At 45.7% G+C, this 22,426-nt stretch overlaps 1 long non-coding RNA gene across 2 annotated transcripts in view; it reads right to left on the reverse strand.

Annotated features, from left to right (window-relative positions):
- Window positions 1–22,426, reverse strand: part of LOC102902095 — a 351,245-nt gene that overhangs the window by 173,385 nt on the left and 155,434 nt on the right. Inside the window, exon 1 of one of the 2 annotated variants that reach the window (XR_002744501.2) lies at window positions 7,318–8,386. The exons of the other annotated variant lie outside the window; for it this stretch is intronic. This is a non-coding gene — a long non-coding RNA (uncharacterized LOC102902095). Of the gene's footprint in view, window positions 1–7,317; window positions 8,387–22,426 lie in introns of those variants that run through there. 2 annotated transcript variants of the gene reach the window in all.

Below are 22,426 nucleotides of genomic sequence, written 5' to 3' on the forward strand. Positions count from 1 at the left end.
ACAGCATAGCATAGAGAACAAAATGGCCTAGAGTTAGTCAGCAAAGGAGAAACTGAGTCCTCATAGGGTTGGCCTAAGGGTTAAATTTTCCCACCACATAAGCACCAGCAAACGTTAGCCAGCATTGTATCAGCTGAAACTCTACCCCTTTTACTCACACCCAACAAAGTATATTGGAATGCAAGCAAATGAGAGCGAAAAGAGAAAATAAGTCTTAATAAACTTAAGAAGAATGAAGTCATAAGAAGCATGGTTTCCTACCACAACAGAATATGTTATGGATATAGCAGGTAAACATTTGGGCTAATTGTATCAGGAACCGAGAATTTGAGTATGTGCGAAAAAAAGATACGAGTATCAATCCAATAAGGTTAAACTCTAAAACAGTACATTTGGATTGGAAATGATTAGCTTAATCTGTGATTTTTCTCAAGGTAAATATTGTCCAGTTATGTCCACTAAAAGGGGCTAGAAGCAAACACAACCTCACAGCAGTGAGCATCCCTGGCACCCAAATTGTGGCTTATAAACATCAGTCCCCTCCTAAACAAACAGGGATTCCTCCAAGAAATGGATGATGTTTAAGACCCAGAGCAAAAAATTTCCAGGGGCTTCTTGTACCAGAAGGTACGAAAGCTATCAAGGACCACTGATGGTTTGATAAAAGGACTGGTGGCCAAAAAAAGTTGGCTGCAATGTACTGAAACACACTGCATTTAAAAACCCACGTGTTCGGGGCCCCTGGGTGGCTCAGTCGGATAAGCGTCTGACTTCGGCTCGGGTCACGATCTCATGGTCCATGAGTTCGAGCCCCGTGTCGGGCTCTGTGCTGACAGCTAGGAGCCTGGAGCCTGCTTCGGATTCTGTGTCTCCCTCTCTCTCTCTGCTCCTCCCCCGTTCATGCTCTGTCTCTCTCTGTCTCAAAAATAAACAAACATTAAAAAAAAAACTCACGTGTTCATTATGATATCAACAGGAAAATGAATAAATAACTTCAACATCCTCCACGTTCACCCTTAGTGGTCACTAGGCACCAGCTTGTAACTGAAATCCAGCAACGAACGAACGAATGAACGAAAGGAAGGAAGGAAGGAAGGGAGAGAGAGAGAGAGAGAGAGAGAGAGAGAGAGAGAGAGAAAGAAAGAAAGAAAGAAAGAAAGAAAGAAAGAAAGAAAGAAAGAAAGAAAGAAAGAAGAAACATTTATCCTACCTTTTTTCAAAGAAAAATGTTTCAGGATAATCAGATATTCACAATTTGTGAGCATAATGGATCCTTACAGAGTAATTCCAGCCCATAAACGTGAAAGGATGATGGAATTTTAAGAATTGCCACTCTTCAACTCCTAATGAGATAATTCATTCAGGCAAAGATTATCTGTAGATGAAACCATTAGACAAAAGGTCAAAGGGACATTTTAGAATGGAGGTAGCAGGGTATCACCATCTGAAACCCTAGACCAAATTAGCATCATTAACAGTGTTCAGACTTCACTCGACTTCTTATGTGAAGCACAAAGCAGGTGGCACCAACCATGAAATACTCTTGCAAGAAAACTTGGGCTTGAATTCCATCAAGGCGTTAGAACTAACTTCTAGTTTTACTGTAAACAGAAGGAGAAATCAACTAAATGACACCATGATGAAGCAAATATAGACACATGCAGAATGTGGGACTTTCTGTAAGACCTGGTTCTTCAATAAGAAAATGGTATAAAAAGGGAGGGGTCAGAGAAACGGGGAGTGGAGAGGCTGTTCTAGATTGAAGACAAGAGGTTCAAGAAACACAACCAATGGCAACAGGTGTCGATCTGATTTTGATCCTGATTTAAACAAAAATAGTAACATCCCATTCTTGAGATAAATGGAGAAATTGGAGTATGACACCAAGGCATCAGAGTGAATTCTTTTAGGTATGATGATAACCTTATGGTTAGCTAGAAAATGTCCATATTCCTAAAAGATGTATCCTCAACTATTCATGAATGAAATGACATATGAGATCTGGGATTCAAAGAGACAACACTTGAGTAGGGTTTGGGTGGGAGGAGATGGTGAAGCAAGACAGGCAAAATCCTGAGATATAGATATATCTAGATAGATAGATAGATAAGATATTGGAGTTTATTAAACTATGTTACGTTAGAGTAGTAGTAGGTAGCATAACCTCACCATGTTGGTGTTGTTTGAAAGCTTTTGTAATAAAAGTACTTTCAAATAACATAGGAAAATCTTAAATCAGACTTAATACACGTTGTTAAAAATCATTTACAAACTTTGATTTTTTTTTTATGAACAGCAAAAACTACCCCGTTGTACCACCCACCACCACGCCAAGCGAGGCATCAACGCTTGTTAACCGCTAATGTGCGTGCTCCCTCCCTGCACAACCTGGTTTGAATCAAACGGGTGTACTCATTTGTCACCCGCCAGACTGTGGCTTGGAAGCAAGAGTTGTGTCTTACTGAAGTATGAACCCCAGCACTGGCATATACACAGTGCTCAGAGTAGATGCACTTAATATGTGAATGTTCAGAAGAATCAACCAGAGACTGTTTAAAATGCTGACACCTGGGCATTAACCCACAACTTCTGATGCAGAGTCGGTGTGGGTTCTGGGGAATCTTCATTTTTACGAAATTTTCCAGTGATTCTTATGCACATTTTTCAAGCCCACACCTTGAGAGACATTCACTTGTCTGGACCTTATTATTAAGCAGCCATGTAGGACTCAGGGGAGCTGAGGAATAAGTAAAGCCAATAGACAAATGGATGGCAGACAGCTATACTCCTCAGTTTCAGAGGCTCTGATTTCTGAGGTTTAAATAATGAGAAGGACTGATTACTAAACGCAAAGGAATACAGGGCAGCTTCCAATGCGGCATTTGATTTCAATTCTATTTTTACTTAAATGGAAACTTCTGCAGGAGTCGAAAGCAAAGCTTCTTGATTGCAGACAGCGCAGCCATGGATAAATGTAAATCCTAGCTTTCTAGACAGCTTTGTGAGAGGGATAAGGAGCACACGGCACTAACTAGCGTGATTGTACAAGGCATGTGCTTATAATAAGACTTAAACGAACACGGGCTTCCTCTGAGTCCAATTATAAAATTTCTCATTCTCTCCCATCAGCCCCACAAGAGTCTGCTTGAATCAGCCAGCTCACTGGCTAGAGCAATATTGTTTCCATACAATTCCTTATCCCATGCCGCCATACTGTTTCCATACAATTCCTTATCCCATGCCGCCATACTGTCAGTGGTGGGTAGTTCATTGCCTCATGAACCTAGAATTGCCCACCACTAGAGTTCAAGTAGAGAACAGACAAATGGTCACTGAATGATCCTTCTGCCAAAGAGATCCCACTCAGGGTCTTCAGGAGAAAGGCCCAAGATTCCTGGGAACTCTGTTTCCCAGTTGCCCCCTTGTTCCTCCCTGTGTCCATGATTAGCAAATGTTCTGCTTCTGCATTTTGGCTCTTCTCCCACGTCTCTGCCTGACCAGGTCCCGCTCATCTACTGAGCCACAGCCCAAGGATCAGCTGTGTGGGGAAGGTTCCTCTGACTCCAGGGTGATATGGAAAGTCCCTCCTCTGTTCTCTTATAAGCAGCCTGACCTTACCTCCATCCTAATATAATCAACAATTACATTTTGTTTTCTCTGCCTCATCTGTGTGAACTGTATCTCACTCTGTTGTATTCCAGGTATCTTGCACAAACTTGACACGTTATAGACACTCAAACACACTCAATACAACTAACTGAATGAATTAATGAATAAGCTCTTTACCCGCAAGTCTGAGTTACTCCACTAGCCTATTCAAGTGAAGTATGTCCTCAAGTTGAAATACTAGAAACATTTTCAGGAATTTTTAAAATATCAGAGAGTTAGAGAAAAGCCATAAGACATGAAATGGATAGAAGTGTTTGTTTCTCAAAAAGCAATTGAAGGTGAATTTAAAAAATCAGGGACAGGCTGATGTGCAACTGATCACTACCAAATTTAGGAGCATTTGAAAAGGGAAGAAGTGATCACTGGGATATAAATAGCGTTTCAAATCATAAATCCTGACAAATTCTCTGCCATTCGAGCATTTGGCAAATCTTATATAATGTCCACGTGAAAAGAGAAAAACATTAGCTGGAAGATAATGCCATTTAGACAAATTTACACCTGATCAAATTCACGTATTAATGAATGTTTCAAGATTTGTCCGGAGGGAGAGTGCTGTCCTCATTTCTTTGCCTTTCCTGTTTGACAAGTGTAGAAATTACTTGATAAAGATTCATAAGATAAGCTTATTAAATACATTCATCCATCCAATGGAAAATCGTTGAGCACTTACTTTGTTCTTCCCCTTGAGAAGGTCACTGCACAGTAAATAGCTCATTATACTATATGATGTGATAGATGCTATCGCAGATTCTGAAGCAGGAGGTCAAGAGGCTGACCTAGAAATCACTACTGTTAAGAAGAGCTCCAGATAATCTTTGTTGTCACCAGACAAGATTTGGGAAACCACGGCAGACAACACAATCAAGTTTAAAAATATCTCGATCCAAAAGTGAATGCATGTAATTAAGGTAAAAAAAAAAAAATAACAACAACACTTTAGAATACCTCCACTGGCAGAAACAATGGATTGAAAACTAGGAGACATGTAATGAGTAGTGATATTAAAATATGCAAAACTTGGGCCTAACCAATTAAACAACAATAATGTATGCGATCTGGTGTGACGGGTCTGTTAAAAGGCAGGCATATCCCCACACTCTGTAACTTACTATCTTTACTACAGTAGGAGATAAAAATAGAGTATGACCACGGCAATACAATTTCTTTTTTGAGGTGCAGTGTCCTCATCCATGCAGTGGACATAATAATAGGGCCCGCCACAAAGATCTCCGGGGATGGAGATCCTACATTTATCAGATATACGAATGACTGCCATATTCTCGTGATAGGCTCTGGATAGGCGTGGTTAAGCACTTTGCACTGTGCTTAGCACGTAGTAGATGTAGTAGATGCACCCGAAACCTGGCAGCTACTCTTATCATTACAAGCCCAATTATGCTGATCCTGGTTATCCAACCTGCATCTAGAAAGAGAATGGCACCTGCTTTTTAAGGCTCACCGATGGGAGGGTCTGTGCTGGATTACTGTAGTTAGCACATTGTAAATCTCTGCAGAGCTCTTCCCTTATCGAGTGTCATTGAGAGTTCCTGCCTCTCAGGATGATGTCCCTGCTCAACTCCTTAGGGGAATCAAGTGTTTCGAAATCAAGTCACGATTAGTGCCTGCCTAGCTAGACCAGCTTTCACTGAAATGCCTCACGTCTGAACTTCTAAGCATTGTTAGCCCGTAACACACAATCTCGCACTGAATTTCATCCTCTTGGAGTAGAAAGAACGATCAAGATTATTTTAAAAGGCATGCGTTAAGAGCCTGGGCTTTTTGGAGTCAGTCCTGTACTCAAACTCTTACCTGTCTGACCTTGGGAAAGTTATTTTGATGCCTAAGTTCAATGCAGCCGTGAAGACTTAATGCGATTATGTACCCAGCAGGAACTCATGAGCTGGTTGTTAGAAAGTCCTCCGGGTACGGAGCCAAAATTCTCCTTCCTCTCACTCTGTTCTTCCCAGTGTTCTAAAATCTGCCCTCTGAAGGTACGTAAAATCAGTGTACCTCCTATCTTTCCCTGGAAAATCTCTTTAGTTAGTTGAAGAAAGCAATGATGTCTCCCCAGGGTGACCGACTACCCTGGTTTGTCCAGGACTCAAGGGTTCCCTAGGATATAGGACTTTTAGTGCTAACATTGGTAAAGTTCCCGGCAAACCAAGATGAATGGTCCCCCTCCCCTCCTCCCTGTTCTTCCCCAGCCGGAATATCCCCATGGTCTCCAACCATTGCTTTTGTGACACATGTGTGGTCCCCGTATCATCCTATTATCCCTCCCCATAGGCATTCATTGTTTTTTTTTTTTTTTTTTTGTAATATCCCTCCCTAGAATTTGCCACAAACCAAGAGTGGGACTCATGAGTCATGGTCACATATGATTTTAATGTGCCCAAGTAGTGCCAAATTATCTCCAGAAGGACTACACAAATCTATGCCCTCACCAGCAGTGCATAAGGGTTTCTGATAACACTTGATATTACATAGCTAAAATAATTTTGCCAACCTAGTTATGATGCCAAAGTAAAAAGCACATTTTTTAGTGTCCCACTACCCTGTAGGAGCTGATTGAACTTGATTTCCTACAATTTTTTCTGGTGTTTCTGACATGGGCTGCTGCCAAACTAATTCTCCTCAAACCAGTATTTCTATGTTATATATAAACTTAAGTTCTGGACTTGACATTTATCACTGTAAAATTTTACTTTAACAGTATTAGCCCAGTGCTCTGGTCTATGAAGATTACTCTAAAATCTTTATTCTGTTGTCTAGTTTTTAATCACCCCTTTTAACTTTGGGAGAATAAAAGGAAAGGAAAAGAATGTTAATTCTCTGGGATGCCTGGGTGGCTCAGTTGGTTAAGCACCTGACTCCTGATTTCAGCTCAGGTCATGATCTCACGGATCGCGAGTACGAGCCCTGCATCAGGCTCCAAGCTGACGGTGCAAAGCCTGCTTAGGATTCTCTCTCTCTCTTTCTCTCTCTGTCTCTCTCTCTCTCAATCTGCCCCTCACCCACTTGCATACATACTCTCTTTTTCTCTCTCAAAATAAATAAAACTTTAAAAAAGAGTGTTGATTTTTTGTTTTACACACGGGAAACTGAAGCTCAAAGAAGCTAAGTTAACTTGCTCAAAGCCTTCCAGGGATAAGTGGGAGAGGCATGCTTTGAACCAGGTATGTCTGCAGTCAAAGCTTTTCACACACAGGATTATATCATGCTTTGCACAATCACACACAGGCGATATCTGAGGACTAATCCAGTTTAAAACACTATTTTTGGAGCACCTGGGGAGCTCAGTTGGTTAAGCATCTGACTTTGACTCAGGTCATGATCTCATGGTTCATGAGTTCAAGCCCCACATCAGGCTCTGTGCTGTCTCTGCTTCAGCACAGAGCCTGCTTCGGATCCTCTGTCCCCATCTCTCTCTGTCCGTCCCCCACTCATGCTCTCAGTCTCTCAAAAAAACTTTTTTAAAAACTAAAAAATAAACCTAGGCACTGTGGTTCCAGAACCCACTCTCTTGGCCCTTATACACATTAACTGGCATGAGAAGAAACAGGAACGCAAACATACAATACGGTGTGGTTTACCTTAGTTTAGACATTTGACAAAGGCACAAAAGGAACACGGAGGAAGAAGTACCTGACTCGGCTGGGAGAGTCACAGAAGGTTTTCAGGGGGCATGATTGGCCGAACTGACTCTTGAAGAAGGAGCAGAGTTTTCCAGGTGTAAGAAGTGAGGAGAGAATTTCAAGCAGAGAGGAAAGTGACAGCTAACGCAGGGGAGGAAGGAAACGGCATCTTTCTCCTGAAAGCATGATGATACCCTCTTCCCCCAAATATCAATGGAAGGATGCCTTCTGTAAAAATAAGTCTGGATCTTAGACATCATCTTTGCAGTAAATTTTTATTTTACTCTTAAAGAGAAAAAAAAAATCAGCTGGCTATCACCAATCAATCCGTGTTATAGCTAGGATTAATGGTGTTTCCCAAAATTCTCTGATAAGAATTGTCTGGGGCTCATATTAAAAACACAGCTTCCCGGGCCTCCTGGAGGTTCTTATCCAATGGGTCTGAGATGAAGCCAGGAACCAGCAATGGTTAAGAAGTACCCCCACGAGATTCTCATTATCAGAGACGTCTGGCAAACACTGGGTGAGCCTGGGTGCTGAAGTTCAGGGCCCCTCCCACCAATCTGCAGAGGAGGCTGACTCCCGCATAGAGATCAGCCTTCTGGTCAGTTAACAATTAAATCATATGAACCACTGCCCTGGATAACTCCAAGATAGAGTCCGTTAAAACATGTGACTTGTGGGGTCGACAACCTTGTAGCACATTTCTCTTTATGGACCCAGTAACTGACACTTTCCCTACACTCTCCCACCCAATCCCCTCCACCTTCCTGCAAGATAGATGCATTGCTACCTTGTACAGATTTGGAAACCAAAACTCAAGTCTGGAAACATGGAAAAGGTCGTGCAGTGTATAGTGAGTAGCCAACTTGCAATCTCAAACCAAATGCATTCTGAGTCCATGCTCTTCCCAGTCTCCGGACTTCTGGAAGGGTCTATGGTAGAGCCTGTCCTCAGAGAGAGTCAGTCCATACAAATGGGAAGCCATAGTTGAAAGCAAGCCTGACTCAGGATCTTGCCATCTTAGGTTGACCCTCCACTGACCTCTACTTCCCCACCCCACCTGCTTCATATCAAAAAAGCTACCCTGTTTTCTCCTCAACACTCTGCTGCAATTTTCCACCCCTGAATTATTTGTGGCTATAACAAGCAAGGCCACGCCACGCCTGGCATTAAAAAAAAAAAAAAAGCACGAGCCTTCATTCCTGAGGTAATGAGACCTTTTTTTCCGAGTTCCTTCCTCCAAAGTTCATGAACTTAATAAAAAATAAAATAAGACGGGCTCTATTACCGCCCAGACCTCTGCTGCAGGAAGCCAGGGCTGATGGGGTAAAGGCAGTGCCTGAATAAAAAAGAAAACGTATTCACAGATCAGCTCCATCTTCACTGACCAAATCCACAGAAAACCACAGTGAGAGGCACCGCAGCCCACATCTGAGCTTCCTGATACACTGCAGGTAATACCCAGGGCTCAAGGGCAAAGTGGATCTGGGTACAGAGATGTTTACAGCATTTTCTTCCCCTTGGATGTAGCGCTTTGGAGACCCAACCCTTCAAAGTGATCGGGGACTTGCATCTGTCCAATCCCTACGTGTCACAACCACCCAGAATAGTGTGAAATACCCAGGAAACGAGCAGGAATTGGCCCACACTCTGACCTCACTGGCCTCTTATTCGTCAATGCCAGTGGCCATTGACACATGCTTGTGGAGATACCCAGTCGTGGCCCACAGTGGCCCTGTCATCATTCCAATGGCTCCCCCTCTGAGACTTTTTAAGTTTACGTTTTAGAGAGACAGAGACCGCCCAAGCAGGGGAGGGGCAGAGAGAGAGCAAGAGACAGAATCCCAAGCAGGCTCTGTACCTGCAGTGTGGAGCCAGACACGGGGCTCGAACTCAGGAACCTCAAGATCATGAATGAACTGGGCGAAACCGAGAGTCGGACGCTTAATGGACTGGGCGCCCCAGGCACTGCAGCCCTCTGAGACTCTTAAAGTCCACTACCCTTCCGGCAGCTTCTCAGCTCTGGCAGCTCGCTCACACAACCACTGCCCTATGGCCCCACTGGACCCTCCGGGAATTTGACGTGACTGTCCATCGGTCACCTGCTAGCATTCACACACCTATTCAACAGACACCTTCTGAGTGCCAGTCATGACCCTGGTATGAGAGCTTCACCATGAATAAGACCCATCCCTGCTTTCACAGACCAACCTCAGCCCCTTCCCGGCCAGCCTAGACCGTCCTCTCACCAGCCTAGAGACCCTTCATCTGCCCCACCCAGTGGCTCACCCTCGCGATTCTGACTGCCAAACTGCTGAGAAGTTTGCCTCACGACTGGAAAAGAATTAGCACGCTCTGTCTTCACTGCACTTTCCGCCAGGCTGCAAGGAGGCAAGTGGAAGAAACAGAATGTAGAAGCCCTAATATGCTGTGTAACACCACTAGGTGTTCGACAGATGCGACCACCCCCCACCCAGCCTTTTGAAGTCTGACAGGCCTCTTAATTGAACTTGAATTCCAGCAGGGCATTGAACCACTGGGTGCTCTGAGCCACAGCCCCCTCCTCGGTAAGCTGCAGGCAGTAACGTAACAAACTCGGAAGGTTATAGAGGGGATTTAGAAACAAATATGTCAACAGCCCGTTGGTTCCACTGGGCCCTCCCTAAATGAAAGTGGTCTGTTTGGGCTTAGATCCTGTCCTATTGCCTAAGTTCTTAGGAGGTTTTCTGGTCAGCAGCTTCACCCTGTTGGACCCGAGGAGCTCAGCTTGATGACAGGTTTAAGACCTGCAAGGCAGCTAGGACCCGTGTCCCCGCCTCCTCATTCCCAGCTAAGACCATTGGGAAGATTGTGGAGAGATGTGGAAAACTATCAGGAGCCCCTGATGCCCGGGGTGGGGAAGGGGGAGCAAGGGCTGTGCAAGGGAAATGTAACATTTCGGTGCCTGGAGCTCCACGCTCCCAGGCACCCGGGACCCCCATCCCAGATGTGGTGGGCAGTGAGGAGGAGGAGTGTGTTGCATTTCCTATGAATTAAGCCATCAGGCCCACAGAACAATGTCGTCATTGATGGGGAAAGGTCGCTGCAATTCCAAGGACACTTCAGGCCTTTCACTGGGCTGAGACAGAGATGCTTAATATTAATCCTACGTAATATGAGTCTCTGAAAACCCACTTTCTAAGGGGCCTACTGGCAGCTTCAATTGACCATTCATTGTGATTCAGTGCATCCTCAAGGAAGTGGTGTGGAAGGGGGAGACTCATTTGTTTTAATCTATGATCCAAAGCTCCCCCCAAAATCTATTAGCACAGGCCATTCTGATTCTTGGGGGAGAAATGCTCTGCTCTCATGGAGACTTACTTAATCTGGGGTGGGAGGGACCACCTCCGAGCACAGTGAAATCAATGTTCTTTCATTTATTAAACATACCATCGGTGGGGTGCCGAATGTTTAACGCCCAGACTACTTCTGCTGCCCTGCTGATGGTGACTTTGGATCCGGGGCCATCTCTTCACGCTCCCACTTTACACGGGTGCTTTAGGGGTCATTCGTGTATGTGACAAACACTTAATGAGCACATCCCCTAACCCAGGCACTGTGGTGAGGGATGAAATAGCAAATAAAACAGCGCCATTCTCTCCCTGCACGCAGTTTATTGACTAACTAGAAAGTCAGACCGTGACTTTTATTACAACGAAGCGGGATGAGTGAGGGTTGTGCCAGGGGACCTTCAGGACCCTGTGAGGACACAACAGGCAGTCCAACCTGTAAGAGATATTTGAAGAGGGTCTTTGGAGAAACTGCCTTTTCAGCCGGGACTGAGCAGAAGGCTGAGTTAACCTAAGGAGGTGGCAGCAGGAAACAAGGGACCCACAAGGAGAGGACTGTAACTGGGCTGCGGGGAATGAGGCGTGAAAGAGGTAAGCCCGGGCCAGCTGATGGAGCCACAGCCAGCTGATGGAGGGGAAGGCTGCCCTCATCCCTCCCTTCCAGCTAGCTAGGGTGCACACAATTTCCAGACGTTCTTTGGCTCCATGCTTGGAAACCAACAGTCCTCGGTGAGACCCCGGTTCCAACCCAGCTTTCAGAGTCCCAGGGGAGCCAACGCCTTCCAGGGTCCCACTTGTCAGGGAGGGGAACTGAGGCCACACCCACTTGTGTCTCCAGGGTCTGAATCCTGGGAGCGAAGAATCATTGTGAATTAGGGAGATGAAGGTGGTCTCCTGAGTGACGCTGGTGACATAGTGTTTCAGAAATGGCAAGGGACGGCCTCATTCCTCTACTCCTCTTCTGTATCTTTTCTGGCAAGAGAAGTGACCTTCAGGAGAGTGAGGCGCACCGTAAGTGACCTCTGTTTGCCCCTAATTGAGTCCTCGTCTTCTGCTTTGGATTAAACTCTGTCCCAGTACTGAGAATTTCTGCAGATGAAGTTTTTTTTTTTTTTAACGTTTATTTATTTTTGAGACAGAGAGAGACAAAGCATGAACGGGGGAGGGGCAGAGAGAGAGGGAGACACAGAATCGGAAGCAGGCTCCAGGCTCTGGGCCATCAGCCCAGAGCCCGACGCGGGGCTCGAACTCACAGCCCGTGCGATCGTGACCTGAGCCGAAGTCGGACACCCAACCGACTGAGCCACCCAGGCGCCCCTCTGCAGGTGAAGTTTTGAGGAAACATAAAGAGCAAGAGAAGAGCTGAGGGATAGGAGTTTGACCAACATTATGTTTATTTTCAACAACAAGAGTAGACACAGGAAACTTCACTGATGACCTCGACACTGACACCAAGCCATGATGGAGATGAGGTGATCAAGAGGGAAACCTCAGGACATCTGAGAGGGAAGAGGTGGTGACCAGGAGAACAAGGTCACTCACCTGGCTGCCTTTTTGTGGACAGTTTAGTGAAAGCCCACAGTTTCTCTGAGATTTGACCAAACACAGGCCAAACCCTTCTTTGGCAATTTCTTAATACACATTCAACAAACAGAGTCAAGGCCAGAGTGTAATGAGGGCACAGGAGAGAGTCACCTACCCCAGCCTGTGGCAAGTCTGGAAGGCTTCCTGGAGGAGGGATACCTGAGCAGATACCTGAGGATACCTGAGACAGAAGCATGTAGTACAGCATGGTCTGAACTCTGGAGCCAGACTGCCTGGGGTCAAAGTAAGCCCTGCCAATTACTAGCTACGTGACCCAGCGCAAGTTCCCCTAACCTTACTGTGCCTCAGTTTCCTCACCCACAAAAGAAGAATAATAGTACTTAGTTCACAAGCTTGATGCGAGAATTCTCATAAAGAGTTAACATATGCAAAGTGCCCAGAACAGCACCTAGTATGTACTAAGTATTGCATACATGTGAGCTGTGATTAGGGAGATGCATGGTTAATTTTTTTTAATTAACAGACTTTCTAAGCAGTTTTAGGTTTCAAGAAAAACTGAGCAGGAAGTACAGAGAGTTCCCACACTCCCCTCCCCTCCACACACAATTTTCCCTATGATTAGCATCTTGCACTAGGGTGACCCATTTCGTACATACCGGCATATTGTTAACTGAAGTCCACAATTTACACGAACGCACCGTGTTGTACATTCTACAGGTTTTGACAAACGCATAATGTCATGTACCGGCCATTATTACATCATACAGAATAGTTCCACTGCCCTAAAAATCCTCTGTGCTCTGCCTAGTTGTGCCTCCCCCGACTTCCTACCCTCTGGCAACCACTGATCTTTCTACCACCTCGGTAATCGTACCTTTTCCAGAATGTCATACAGTTGTCAAACTGCACGTAGACTTCTCAGACTGGCTTCTCTCACTTAGCAGCAGGCATTTGAGTTTCCCCCATGTCTTTTCCTTGGCCGTGTCTCAATCAAGGGTCGGTATGTTCACACCGAGTTGAGTGATGATAGTCAAAGGAAGCTGAATAAAGCCTCTTTACCTGGTCACTCCGTAGAAAATTCTGCAAATCTTTGCCTTCGGACCTCTGCTATTTCATCCTCCAGTGAAGTCCCACCACGACTCTAGTCAAGTGACCCCTTTAAAATACAAATGTTCCGGGGCGCCTGGGGGGCTCAGTTAAGCGGCTGACTTCGGCTCAGGTCATGATCTCGCGGCCCGTGAGTTTGAGTCCCGCGTCGGGCTCTGGGCTGATGGCTCAGAGCCTGGAGCCTGTTTCAGATTCTGTGTCTCCCTCTCTCTCTGACCCTCCCCCGTTCATGCTCTGTCTCTCTCTGTCTCAAAAATAAATAAACATTAAAAAAAAATTTTTTTTTAAATACAAATGTTCCTAGGAGATCACATTTTAGATATGACCTAGACCCATAGCATTTTTTCAGCTGGAAGAAGCCTCAGCATCAGCTGTTACCAAACGCTTATTGTAGGGAGGAAATCAGAAAGGGAGAAGGCTTGCCGAAGAGTACACAGTCATAGCCAAGGGACACATCACTCATGCCATGTTACTTGTCACCCGAATGCAGGTGTGGATAGGTGCAGTAACCGCACACCCCGACCAAAAAACTAAAACTCCAAGTTCAAAAAAAGATCTTTTGAATTTCATCCATGAACATATACATCATTTAATGATGTCATGTATAAAAACCCCTTATCACTAATAAGAACATTAAAGTAAATCAGAACTATTCCTTTACTAATCTATGCAAAACAATTTGTCAGAGGTGCAGATATGCAGGTGAAAATAATGCAAACTTGCAGAAAGTAGGCATAAGCCCCTGAGGCAATCAAGGAAGACTTCCCGAAAGAAGTGACATTTGATCAGGCCCTGAAGGATAAGCAGATAGAGGTGAGAAAGAACCCACAATGAAGTGAACCTGCGATGAGGAAAGGGTATGATGTTTATCTAGAAGAGTGGGCAGTTCCACCTGGCTAAGAAGAGGGCATCCTGGGGTGTGGCAGACATGAGGCTGGACACTCCCGGGTACAGTGTCAGGGTGACTCCAGGCTACAAACAGCCTGGGCTGGGAAGTGTCATCTCATCTTGAAACTGACTCCCCATTTCACCACTGTTCCCAGGGCCCCGGCTGCTCCTCTAGGTTAAGTGTTGAGAACCACTCCCTGAACACTTGCTAAAAGGCAATCTCCAGCAGAATCTGGAGAACTCAAGGACTCCCTGCTTCCTCCCTGTGGCCTTGGCTGCTGGGTGTCCTCATTGTGCCCCCAAGGAACAAGTTTCCTTGTTCCTGAAGGGCAGACAATAGAATTCTTCCCAGGGAGACTTCTCAGGAATGAGACGTCCAGGGCAGCCTTAATTAAGCCTTGGGGCGGGGGGTGGGCTTTCCTTCCAGGAAATCTAGTTTGCTGACAACTTGCCTCCCCCCCCCACCCCCACCTGCCCTACACTTACAGCTCTGGCTTTCTCTGCAGTGCAGCACCCTCCCAGGCAGCCTTCACAACACGGATGGGCCTGAAGAGACTTTGCATGTTCAAGTCCAGACTCCCGGGAATCGGGGCCCTTGTTGAACCAGCCTCCCCAAGCCTGTCGCCGGGAGGAAGGCTCTGGGTCTGCAGAACCCTGTGCAAATAAACACGGAGTCAGCACGCAAATGTCTTGTCAAAGGGGAGTCAGGAGTGTGGTTGACCGGGTGGGGCTCCTGGGAAAGGGAGGGCTGTTGGGGCTGATTTCCCACCAGTCCTTTCAGTAACTGTCTCCCTCCTGACCGACTGCCTCCCCATCTCTGTGGATGAGCAAGCACGCAGGAACACACACACCACACACACACACACACACACACACGTACACACAACCACACACACAACACACACAACATGCATCACACATACACACAGCCACACACAACATACACACAACATACACACAACACGCATGACACACAACACATGACATACGCACAACACACAGGACACACAACCACACACACAACACACACAACATGCATCACACATACACACAGCCACACACAACACACACACAACACACAACATACAACACGCATGACACACAACACACAACATATGACATATGCACGACACACATGACACACAACCACACACAACACACAACATGCATCACACATACAGCCACACACAGCATACACACAACACACACGACACACAACACACAACAATGACACACAACATACACACAACATGCACATGATACACAACCACATGCACAACACACACGACACACACGACACATGCCACACAACACACACACAACACATATACACTATACACAATGCACAACACACATATATCACAACGTACACCATCCACACACCGCACAAACACACATACAACACACACTATACACAACACACAACACACACCATACACATATCTCACACACACACACACACACACACACACACACCCCACAGGTGGCCTTCTTGATCCCTGCTCTCACACCCTATGCCGCTCCCCACTGCCAATCGTCCCCGGTCCCCCGCTGCCCCGTTAATTCTTACACCATCACGCACCTCAACACCATGGTGCCACAGTGGGCACGGAGTGCGGAGGACAAGGGCTCTCAAACCAGAAGGACCCGGGTCGTATGGCAGCCACATGACTTATCTATGTACCAGCCCCCCTTCCTCACCTGCAACCTGACAGAAAGAAAAAGAAAGGATTAAAGGATCGAAGATACATAAAGGACCGAGAAGAGTAGCTGGCACACAGTATAATCTCACGTTATTTCCCTTCCGCTGCCTCCCTTAACCTGATGGATACTCCTAATACCTAGTCTCTCAGTCACAGAGCTCCCAGTCTCCAAGTGACACACAGCCTATGCTCCTCTCTTCCACGCACATTCCAGAGACTACACTTCCCAGCCTGCCTTGCATCCGCGCGTGATCCTGCAGCAAACCGTAAGTGACGGAGAGGAGTACAATTCTCGGGTCACTTCCTTAAAAGAGAAACTAAGTTGCTCTCCGTAGCTTCTTTTGCTCTAGTCTGGCGGCCCTGGACCTCTCATCTCCGCGTTGTGATAGGAGACAGAAACGAGCTCCTATCTTATCTAAGTCCTCTTGCTGGAGAGTCTTTGTTGTAGCAACACACGTACCCTTTCACCTGCTAACACAATTCACTTCAGGTGTGGCTTGATCCAGCAGTTTCCAACCGTGTCACCACGGATCTGGTAGTTCCTTTCGTTGTCTCTGATCTGCTTCCAATGGTGTCTTATTCTCAGACTCTACGTGCCCCCTCCCATAACTGGTCCCTACGCCCCCACCCCACCCTAACCCCAGCCCTAAAATAGCTTCAGGAGCTCCCCCGAGCCGAACAAAAATTGCTTCAACAAATACACATTTCAAATTCTCACACAACACAGTCTAGAGAAGAGAGATGTTTTCTTCTGTCAGCATTGAAAAGGGCAAGAGGGACACCACATGAAGACAGAAAGATAAGCTAGCAAACTTACGTGACCTGAGGGTATTCATTTTCTTCTTTGAACACCTTGCTTAATGTTTACCTAGAGCCATTGCATGTGGATTCACACCCAGCACAACGGACGCTAATGGTCACAGGCTGTGCTTCCAGTCCTCTTAGGTTTCTATTGTGGGAGGCAAGCACCTACTTCCCACAATGTCCAGTCAAGATACACACACAATGGAGGACACAAATTCCCCAAAATGAAATTAAGTACTGTTAGGAAGTAGAAATCAATACTGGGAAGCTAAACAATAGTAAATGTCCACTCCATCACCTGTATGCTGAAACTATCCAAACTGCTAACTCCAGCAGGAACCCTCTCCTGTGGCTCAGACAGGGCCAGCACTGGAGAGAGGCAGGCAAGGAACCTAGGGTGCACAGTTTAAGGACACACTCTCAAGTGCTGACCCTGCCTCTGCAGGGCACTGAGAGTGAGTGCCTCCTGAAATTTTGCTCTGTTTGGGCCACCTGTGCCTTCCTTTACGTCTTGACTCTTGACCCTCGGGCCTGTGGACTTGTCATCCATTCTCCAAAATATTCCACGGGCTTCTCAAGTTCAGCATGATTAAGATAGATCCCATCCCCTTCCATCATCTAACCTTGTCCCCCCCCCCCCCCCCCGTGCTCCCAATATCAGGGAATATAATACTACCGCCTACCACTGTCTGGCTGTTCAATCCAGAATCCTGAAACTCATCTTTGATGTTACCCTCTCTTCACGTCCCTCCAGTCTACCAACAAGCCCTAACCACTCAACCTCAGACATATCTCCAGAATCCATCTACTTCTCAACCCCACCACCGTATGGACCCTAGCTATGCTACCATTATGTTTCCACCAGACATTACCCAACAGCCCCCTACCCAGGCTTCCCATTTCCCAGCCTGCTTTGCCCTGATCCTTTTTTTTTTTTTTTTTTTTTTTTGCCATAATCAGAACGGTCTTTCCTAGGGGCATCTGGGTGGCTCCGTCGGTTAAGCATCCAACTCTTGACTTCCACTCAGGTCATGATCTCAAGGTTCGTGGATCCGAGCTCCACGTGGGGCTCCAAGCTGACAATGCAAGGCCTGCTTGGGATTCTCTGTCTCCCTCTCTCTCTGCCCCTCCCCTGCTCACGCTCTGTATCTCTGCCTCTCTCAAAATAAATAAAGAATGAAAAAAACATTTTAAAAAAAAGTCCTAAGGCTCGATCTTAAAAAAAAAAAGGAATCGTCTTTCCTAACTTGGCTTACAATGTAGTCCTCTATAATCTGGTCCCATCAACTTCTCCAGTCTTAGTTATTATAACCAGTCATCCCTTGCACTCCCACCATCCAATAGCTATATTGTCTGCCCTTAGTTCCTCAACCTCCCCATGCTTCCAGCCCTTCTTAACATGCTCTTCTCCACTCCCCCACCTCCCCCACAACTTACTTATTCTTTGAGTACTAGGATAAATCTCATTTTCCCTAAACGGCCTTTCTGACCATTAAACTAGATGAGCCTCCTTCTCTGTTCCCATAACACACAGTTCTACTTTTGAAACACTCATCAGATTTTTTTTTTTTTTATACTTGTTTACTATCTGCCTTCCCTTCTTGGCTATAAGCTCCTTGAGTTGCTTGTCGTAAATTGGATGAATGTTTGAAGAAAGAATCAACCCTGCAAATCCCCAAATTACCACTGTGCCAATGCCTTTGCTTATTCAGCTCTCACCTTCTAAGTTCCCATAAGGTGCTGAGTCTTTGGTAGGTCTTAAAGCTGCAGCGACTAAGGAAGCATGATCCCCGCCTTTAGGGCGCTCAGACTCTAGTTCTGCTAGTGAAGAGCCCAAGCTTTAAAGGCAGAAGCCTTGGTTCCCTCACCTGCAAAATGGGGCTATCTGCTAAAGCAGATATCTCTGGTGGATAAATGTTTCAGCTGCCCACTTTTCTAGGAGACAGAACTGAACCTTCATTGCCTACTGCAGAGACCTCAAAAACACAAACTTATTTTGTTTTTTCCTCCTTCCCTGTCTCCCTCTCTCTGTTCCCTCACTCGTTCTTCTTGGGATCCCCTGTACTGGTACCCAAGTCTCATACCAGGCTTGGCTTTGCAAGAAACCCAAATTAGGGCACCAGACTCACAAGGTTATTCCAAAGATTAACCACAGCAACATGAGTGAAATTCTAAACACATTCCCTAGCACACTGTCTGTGCTTATTAAATTGTAGGTATTACATAAAAGGCAACTGGCAGAATTTGCAAATGGTATATCAGATAAAGGGTTACTTTCCAATATATCTATAAAGAACTTATCAAACTCAACACCTGAAAAACAAATAATCCAGTGAAGAAATGGGAAAAAGACGTGAACACTTTCCAGAGACGACATCCAGATGACTAATGGACAAATGAAAAGATGCCCAATATCACTCATCATCAGGGAAATACAAATCAAAACCACAATGAGATACCACATCACACCTATCAGAGTGGCTAAAATTAACAACTCAGGAAACAACAGATGTCGGTGAGGATGCAGCGAAAGAGCAACACTTATGCACTGTTGATGGGAATGCAAACTGGTGCAGCCACTCTGGAGAAGAGCGCGGAGGTTCCTCAAAAAATTAAAAATAGAGTTACCCTATGACCCAGCAACTGCACTACTAGGTATTTATCCAAAGGATACAAAAATGCTGCTTTGAAGGGGCACATGCACCCCAATGTTTATAGCAGTGCTATCAACAGTAGCCAAAGCATAGGAAGAGCCCAAATGTGCATCAACCGGTGAATGGATAAGGAAGATGGGGTCGGGCTCAATATGTGATGGGTATTAAGGAGGCCACTTGTTGGGATAAGCACTGGGTGTCCTATGTAAGTGATGAATCACTGAATTCTACTCCTGAAATCGTTGCCATACTGCACGTTAATTAATCTGGATGTAAATAAAACGAAAACAAAACTTTAATACATCGTAGGTATCAATATTATAGTCTTGGTGGGGGAGATGGAAGAGCGTAATCCAGGAAGATAAATGCTACAATGAAAGTATAAAGTGGTTCAAGGTGCAGAATGAGAACAGGTGAAGCAGCTCTTAAGTTTGGAGGAATCAAGGACGCTTCACCGAAGTTGCTCTTCAACTGAGCTTTCTTAAAGGCCCACAGATCAGGAGAGAGAACGCCCAACAAAGGACAAAGCAAGAATGAAAAGCGGCACATGAAAGAACACGGCATGTTGTGGGGCGTATATGCAGTTCCGTATCACGGGAGAGTTAAGAGAGGGTTTTGAGGGGTAGAAATGTAGAAGCACAGAGAGTGGCCAGGTCTCAGGGAGCCCCCACCGAGGGGAGAGGTGAAGCCTGAGGGGGGCATCCCCAGAGATGGGCTGCCAGGACTCTCCTGCAGATAGCCGCACAGAAAGGGATACATAACGTTGGCTATCCATCTACACACATGCTCTCCACGCTTCTGTTTATTTACACTCTGCTTAGCTGGATGGAATCAAGGCATAATTCACGACCCACCCCTTCAGCACCCTGCAGAGAGGGGGAAGCAGGGAACATCCCTGTCAAGTGCCAGATGTTTGGCAGGGGCCCGAGGGCTGCTGATGGCTCTGGAGGTAAAACAGGAAACTCTTCTGGGGCAGGAAGCCTGGAAGTGCAGAAGTTTGCTGAATGAAAGACAAGTGGCTTCAGAAAAGTAGGGGATGACGAGATGGAGTGGAGTCGCATACATCTGGGCTCCAGGCCCAGCTTTGCTCCTGCCTGGCTGTGTGGTCCCCGGCAAGTCACTTCCTCAACCTGAGCCTCAATTTCTCCAACTGCTGTCCCTTCCAGCCCTGAGGTTCCGGGATTCTGCGAGGCAGTACACCGAACTTGACTTGGGAGCCTGAGAAGGATTGTGTTATCCCAAAGTTCCTCTTCGCTCTGAATGAGTAGACGGAATGAGAGGTCTTTGAACCAAGAGGAGTTTTTTTATTTTATTTACTTATTGTTTTTAATGTGTATTTTATTTTTGAGAGAAAAAGAGTGCAAGCGGGGGGTGGGGGGGAGCCAGACAGAGAAGGGGGACGCTGACAGCACAGAGCCTGACGCAGGGCTCAAACTCACGAACCGCGAGATCATGACCTGAGCCGAGGCTGGACATTCAACTGACTGAGCCATCCAGGCACCCCCAAAAGAATTTTTGAAAAAAAGCTCTGGGGCCCAACCACCTGGCTTTGGAGTAAACAATGACTTTTAATCATGGGACGTTGGAAACAATAGATTAATTAGGTGGGGGGGAGGGGGTGGGGAAAGAGTCAAACTGGCTATTTAGGAATGCTGGTTGGCTAACTCACTTTCATCTGGTTACTTTAGTTCGAAATTGGTAGCTACCAGCGAACACATTTTGGCTCAAGGTTTTTCCAGTCTCTGGTTCCTCTCTGCATCCTACTCTAGCCGTGCTGAATGAACTACTGTGCATCCCCCTAAAATGCCCTTACCTCCCGCTTCTTTGTCTTTGTTCATGTTGGTCTGGGTTCCAAGTAGTGAGAAAAGAGAAGGACATGATCCCTGCTCTCAGAGGCCTATAATCTAACATTAACCAGATTAACTAGACAAACGGGAACAAAAAAATGGTACAAAAAAACGGAAACATCGGAGGTTGTACATGCGACACAGGATCAGAATACTGTTTATGAGAGTAATCGTGGAAGAAATTGATTTGGTTATGGACGTCAGGAAGGCTTCTCGGAGTAGCATTGCCTCTATGTCCTTCCTCTTAGAGACAAAATCCTATTCGGCTACATGAAGCAGTTCAAATACCACGTCTGTGAAGCTGCCTAAGTCTCCATAAGCAAGACCATTATGCTTCCCTTTGAGATCTGTAGGGTTTTTGTTGTGGACACAAGCGTCGCTTCGGGGGCACTGTGTTATCGTCTTCAGCTGTGTCCTAGTCTGTCTCCCCACAAACTGTGAGCTCCTTGATAGCACAATACCTACTGTAGTCATTTCTGCAGCTCCAACGGTACGAAATGGTGGTGAATTGAAATGTTGATCTGCTGCAAATTCGAGACTTTTTTTTTTTAAGTGAGTAACTTATTTCACAATTAGAATCCAAATAATGTTCTGGTTCATGCTGTTTTTGCTCTTAATAAAACAAACACTTTTCTAACAAGTGTGCATAGGTGTTTTATACAATTAGTAAAAATAAGCCATGTATGAAAATTCTAGACCCATTCAAGGAACGGGCCATAAAAGTCCTTCACTGGATTTTGAAGACATTCATCTGTAATTTCTCCATAAGCCCAAAGTCTGGCTGTCAAAATGAGGGAAGTAGTGAGGTTTCTTATTTCAAACATGAATTTTTATGATGTGGTCTACCTATGTGGGCAGGAACACTTAGGAAAAGGCAGGTGGGTTTCTCAGCATTAAAACAAATGAAAAGAATGTGAAGGTCTATCTCTCAGAAGTAAATACGCCAATTGCCTTTTCTACTCACAGCGTAGAGTTGTTACAAAACAGGGGAAGAATTATTTGGTTTCCTATCACTCTGGGTAGGAAAGTGCCTTGTACTTTGCCCATTCAGTTGTCTCCACCTGGACCATCTCTGCTGCTCATATCAAAATATCATGCATCCTTTAACCCCCACCTCAACCATATCCTTGTTACCAATGATTGGATGGCTGGAGTTGGCCCAAGGTCATAACGCACATCAGAGGCAAACTAAGAGAAAGAGAGGCCTCTAGCTACCCTGTCCCATATTCTTCCCTTCAC

The sequence above is a fragment of the Felis catus genome, chromosome C1 (genome assembly GCF_018350175.1).
Source record: "Felis catus isolate Fca126 chromosome C1, F.catus_Fca126_mat1.0, whole genome shotgun sequence".
Taxonomy (NCBI): domain Eukaryota; kingdom Metazoa; phylum Chordata; class Mammalia; order Carnivora; family Felidae; genus Felis; species Felis catus.